The 4,501-nt window shown below is 50.9% G+C and overlaps 1 long non-coding RNA gene across 1 annotated transcript; it reads left to right on the top strand.

Moving 5' to 3' along the window:
* Nucleotides 1–380: 380 nt before the first annotated feature.
* LOC308037970 lies at nucleotides 381–3,981 on the top strand. The gene is made up of 3 exons (XR_013921865.1): nucleotides 381–923; nucleotides 1,223–1,343; nucleotides 1,871–3,981. It is a non-coding gene; the product is annotated as an uncharacterized lncRNA (long non-coding RNA).
* Nucleotides 3,982–4,501: the final 520 nt, after the last annotated feature.

Raw genomic sequence — 4,501 nt, 5'->3', positions numbered from 1 at the left:
CTGACCGCCTGCACGGCGAGGGGACGTTTTTCGCCTTTCAGATCCTTCTGCACGACAAGAGGGAGACGGAAGGTTAAGTAACACGTTTAGAAGCTGAGAGCTTAGTTTGTATTTAACTAAGAATTCACAGATGTGTGGTCAGCGAGAAACTAAAGGGTTATAAGTAAGCTCATGAAATGAAGTAAAGAACGCGGCTTAGCCTTGGTTTTTGACTATGCACTGGAACGGCAATAACTACAGCAGGAGCTGCCGCGGCTTTAACGCGCAAGGGGCGTGAGCGTTGCGAAGCCGCCTGTGTTGCAGAGTGTCTTGATTGCGGTGCTGAGTGTTGGATAGATTGGAGCTGCGTAGCGGAATTGTTTGGTTTTGGAGAGGGTGGGATCAAGTTGGAGCACAGCTTGTGAGGGCGGTATGTCGTGGGTAGGCGTTAGTATTATGCGTGGAGCGGTGCTGTAAGCGTTGCTAGTTATTGCCTGTCTTTGTTCCAAGATGAGCCGCGTCGTTCTGCGTGACGCGTAACGGGAGGACGGCGTAGGAGCGTCATTGTGAAAAAGAGCCCGTTGGGGGGTATTTTAGCTGGCAGGAAAGAGACTGGGGAACCGCCCGCCGATAATGCGAGTAGAGCAGCCTCGATGAGACGTGATGAGCAGAGGCCGTTGTATAAAGTGGACAAGGAAGGAAAGGCTGCGGGCAAAGCGCGGCGCTGCAGCCGGCCGCCCCAGGGCGGAACTCTGCTGTGGAATTCCTGTGTTTCAGAGGGGGAGCTGTGACCACCCCATGCTCAGCAGAGCCCCCAGCCCAGGTCGGGGGAGCAGGACTCGCGGCACCGTCCTCCGTCCCCAGCGTGCCGGGGTGCGGCTGCCGGCCTGTGGGACATGGCTGCGGCTGTTCGTGGCGCTGCCCCCCCGTTTTTGGGGGCTCTGGTATGTACATAGGTAAATGGCATTTTAAAGTAATGAGCTGGCAGCTGGGGCTGTTTTCCTTTTCTACCTTTTTTTTTTGGAGTGAATAAATGAGGGGACTCAGGGCGTGACCATGATGTTACTGGAGGAGCAGGCCAGCGAGAGATGGGGGCTTACAGCCCCAAAATGCCTGAAGATTCATGGGCGGGGTGTTCAGTGGTACTGTGGGGAGGAGAAATTACTCCCCATCCCCTGCAGGATAAACAGAACAATCCCACATCAAAGCTGTCCTAGAGAAATACTCACTGTTTGTCATTCAGGTTCTAGAACGGCCCAATGTCCTGTTAAAGGTTGTGGTGGTGCGGGTCAGGGATCCTCAGGCTGTGCCGGGACCACAGGACGGCTGCTGGTGGAACCGAAGACAAGGACAACTTCTCAGAGGTAAGAACCTTCCGATTTGTTCCCCTCAGGACACATCCCTTTGCCTCTGGACCCCTCACAAGCTTACTCGCCCCCTGGTTCCCTCAGAAACCCATTTCCTTCCAGTTCCTCTGCGATTACCCTGCCTGCCTTTGGGTCCCTGCAGGCTCTTTGGTGGCATCACGGTGCCTGTTTGACCTTTGCCCCATTAAATTCCCCTCAAAACTTGCCCATTTGCTCTTGACACATCCCAGAGGCCTCATTTTTCCCTCTTGTCTCCTCTCAGGACCGCCCATCTGTTGGCCCCTGTCGAGGGTTTAGATTGCGGGGTGACAGTAACACCCTGGCAGACGTATTGTTAACCCCCTCTCTCCCCCACTTCCCCCTTTTGCCCCTCCCTCTCCCCTTTCCCACTCAGGACAGGCGATCGGGAGGGAAAGAAGGACAGAGAGAAGAGAGTTGGAAAAATTAACAATGTTTTACTAATGCTACTAATAAGAATAGAGAAAATCATACCAAATATACAAAACCAATCTTTAATGTCTCAGCACCTGCAGAGCCGGCACCCGAAGTCCTGGACTGGACTCTGCAGACAACTGGAGCTGGATTCAGTTTCTCACTAGGCCTCAGTTCGCAGGGACGACTAGCAAGGTCCTCTCCTAATGTCACCATAAGCAGAAGGGACGAAAAGGGGCCAAGAGGACAAGATCCTCGTGATCTCCCACTTTTATATGAAGTATTCACGTGAATGGGATGTTATACACCATTGGTCAGTTTCTTGGTCACCTGTTTCTTGTTGCCCCTCTTGCAAGATGTGAATCTGTCCTTAGCAACAAGTTAGCATTCCATTGCTCTGTTTACCAAAACAGGTATCTGGTTCTCCAGGAAAATGCAGCTAATGTGAAGCTTTAGCTGACAGGCAAATTCACTAAAAGAGAAACTTGTTTTTTAACAAAACCAGGACAGCCCCCCACCGCGATCCCCTCAGAACTCATCTGATTCCCATCTGCTCCTCTCAGGACAGCTGAGCTTGTCTTTTGGGGCCCCTGAGAGCCCCCATTTACCTTCTTTGACCTACCTTTGTTGTCGTTCCCAGCCGATCCTGGTGTTTTCCATCCTTCGGGACTTACTTATTACTGTTGTGAGAGTCAGAGAGAAAATGAGGAGTCTCTGTGACTTACAACTGTCATTGTTGATCTACAGTATATTAGAGGCGGATTCTTGCAGGATTTATTGCTGCCTTGTCCTTCGCTCCTCCCCAGAACGTAGCGCTGGTGCGAGTTCCCCAGTACACGTGTGTGTGTCCAGCCGGGTACATCTGCGGGTGAGCGCGTCAGGGTGGGCAGACGGCTGGATGGACGCGCAACTCAGAGACAGTGTTGCTGCGCAGCTGCTAAGGACAGCGCGTGTCCCGTGCAGAATAACATCCTTTGCGCTCCGTGTGCGTGTTCCTCCTTTGAGATGAAGTTGCGCTGCCCGGTGTTTCACGTTGCGTGCGGTACCTGCTGGGCTGAGTCTCCTCCCCGCGCTCCGGTCGGTTCCATACGCTGCCGCAGCCTCGGCAGCACCGTGGGGTTCGTTGGACGCGTTGCTGGCGGAGCCGGCACCGACAGTCTCTGGACACGTCGAGGCGCTGCGGTGGGTTTTCCTGGAAATTCCAGGGTCCTTGTGTTTTATTATTGTAACTGCTTACTTACTGTAAGACATTTAGAATTAAAACTTAAATAAGAGTAACCAGAAGAGGCTTTGGGAGTAAATAATGCCTCTCATCTACTCTAGCTGTTACTCAAGACTCTGCAGACAGTAATTATCCCCAATTTATGTAGTAAAATTTAAAAGAGTGGAATATAAATACTGGAGCACTAATTGGAAGTAATACCTGTAGAGAAAAAACCTCTAGTTTATATCTATAATAAAAAATAATGTGTGCTAGTTAATCTGCCTGGTAGTAATGTAATGATGAAAATGTTAAAGTGTAAATAAATGAAATTATTTAGGCGTGAGCAATAACTAAATTTCATTTCAGCTATTACTTGGTGAACTAGGCAGCGGTTATTCCCAATCTGAGTCCTCGTTTAAAAAGCACATTGTTTGGAATTCCTTTTAAATGATAAAGGCGGAAAACTAATGTAGAGTCATTGGTAGCTACATTTAAACAACCGTTATGAAATAAACTGCAGGCACGAATGACTGCATAGGAAACAAAATAAGGAAGCTTTAGATGTTAAACAGCAGTGGAAAGTAATCGGGAGTGTTTCGTATTTAAATTATAACAGAGCCATGAGATTGGAGGCAACAAAGCTCAGAACCAAACGGAGTCAAAACGTTACTTTTTTTTTTTTTTTAAAGAGAAGTTAAAAGGAACCACTAAATAGTGGCTGTTTATAAATAGAGGCAGTAAAGAGTTCCCAGGCAGTAATGATTCCCAACAGAACAGTAAAAGATATTTTGATGTAAAATAAAATTAGAAAACAGTCTGAATTTAAGCACAGCTTTTTTGGGGTTGTGCAAAAACATGACGGCTATTAATTACCTCTGAGTTAAAATAAAAAGACAGCAAACTCGCTGTGGTTAACAACAGTTTATTTTAATTTTTCAGTGTGCTATCCAGTCCGGCCTCTCCCTCCAAGGGCGTGGTCTGAGAAAGCCACACCCCCAACTCCACCCTGTCCAAGCTCCGCCCCTGCCGGTCTGTGCCCTCCCCGAGGCGCGTGTCCCTTACAGACCCCTTCCCTTTCATCGCGCCCACCCCCCAGCAGCACGGTGCATCGAAGCCCCGCCCACAGCTCCACCCCCAAACTCAGCCCCTGCTAACCCACACCCCCTCAGAGCACGTGCTGTACAGAGCCCACCCTTATCTCTGCTCCACACCCCCTTTCCTAAGCCACGCCCCCCTCGGGCGTGTCCCTCTCCCTTCCCCAAGAGGCTCCTCCTATGGGGGCGTGGCACACGGAGGCTGCACCCCCTGCCCACTTTCCTCAAGCAGGCCTCCCAATGGGCGTTTCTTCACAGTCCCCGCCCCTCAGCACTGACCCCACCCCGGTGGGTGGGGCCGCACTCAGCTGCGCGCGGCCCCCCGCCCCCCCCCAATAGGTGACCCCAAAGTAACTCCGTGGCTGCCCCACAGGTACCGCTATAGCAGCGCTGTTCCTGCCCCGTAAGAGCTCCAGACTCGCCTC

This window comes from Nesoenas mayeri, assembly GCF_963082525.1.
Source record: "Nesoenas mayeri genome assembly, chromosome: 2".
NCBI classification, from domain to species: Eukaryota; Metazoa; Chordata; class Aves; order Columbiformes; family Columbidae; genus Nesoenas; species Nesoenas mayeri.
The sequence above is the reverse complement of the archived record's forward strand: the minus strand, read 5'-3'. Positions and strand labels throughout refer to the sequence as shown.